Source organism: Cyprinodon variegatus, unplaced genomic scaffold (assembly GCF_000732505.1).
Source record: "Cyprinodon variegatus isolate N-32 unplaced genomic scaffold, C_variegatus-1.0 Scaffold909, whole genome shotgun sequence".
In the NCBI taxonomy this organism is placed as follows: domain Eukaryota; kingdom Metazoa; phylum Chordata; class Actinopteri; order Cyprinodontiformes; family Cyprinodontidae; genus Cyprinodon; species Cyprinodon variegatus.
Genome location: NW_015151362.1, coordinates 1 through 1,440, shown reverse-complemented (window position 1 = coordinate 1,440; position 1,440 = coordinate 1).

Here is a 1,440-nt window from a genome sequence, read left to right as displayed (position 1 = left end):
AAATCCCACATCCTCCGTCAGTGCTCCGCTCCGCCCCAGACCGCCTGCACAAAGCAAAGCCTACAGCCTCCGCTGTGGCTCCCGTTCTGAGTTCCTTTGAGATCGTAGAGGGCATGCGCGAGATGATTAAATTCAAAGCAGCAAAACATGCGGATCCAGGGTTTCCGCGGATCATTAAAAATAATTACAATTCATCAATTTTTATGGATTTTTTCATTAATTTTTCCATGGTTTTTGGGGCCCCACATGGGACCCACACTGGACCCTGGGCGGATTATGGGTCCTTATTATGTCCTACACAAGCTAGCCTTTATTATTACAGGCCTATAATTTTGGAGTGGGTTCTTATTTTGTTTTATTATTGTGTTATGTATTATTTTCTGTGAATGCTGCTTGCCAAGACTTTGATGCAATCAACTGTGAGTTGCCTCTATCCACTATATAAAATAAAAATGCCATGCCATTATTCAAGCTTTTTTTATTAAGTCAAATGGAACAAGAATTTTACAGATTAAATCAGATGCATAATACACACACAATATAATACAGATTATATCCAGTTGAGAAAGTGTTATACATCTATACGGAATGTTCTTCCGCTGAGCAAGAAGTGGATCTAGTGGGAAAAGGAAGGAGAAGGAGGGACTTGAGGGACCTGTCTGGCCTTTCTATTGCCTCCCCTGTCCCTTGATCCAATCAGCCATTTGGAAACTGCCCTCTCCACATCCTTCCTGGTGATCTGGTTGTTTAAGGCGTTCTTCTTTAAAGCTCCTGCAGGAACATGAATATGTTATGGTTACTTCATGTGCCAACACAACTCTCAGCAAGGATTGTAAAGTCAACTATGTTGAAGTGATATTCACCCAAAACTGATCACTTTTATATCAATCACTCAAGGTTTAAATTGTTTGGTTAAGTATCCCTTTACATTATTGACTTTACAAACCTGCAAATGTCAGAATGAACTGGGGAAAAGCTAAGAAAAAACAAAGATCAAAATTCAATGCCATCTGGCCATGGCTGTCACATTTTTTTTTGTGTAATATCTGGCTTTAATAAATAACCCAATAACAATTACAAACCAAGTGATAATAAAAACAATTTACATTTTTTCATAAGAACAGATAACTGGAAGATCTGTGCAAGAAAATCTTGAAAACATTTACTTTTCCGATAACATTTCTGGAGCACCTCTTTTGAGGGGACATTTATGTCCTTGAGGTGAGCGTATTATTGCACCTTAGAAAATCCCAATTACATTAAATTAAGCTTTCTAGCCAAAAATAATGCCATTTCAAGTCATGCAGTAATAACCATAGCCAATAAATGAGTATAAATTTCTCTTGACAAAAGTTACTATATTACAGTTATAATCCATTATGCACTTACCAAATATGACTTCAAACAGCTTTAAAGTCCTGAACTCCCGCTTTCCATTCC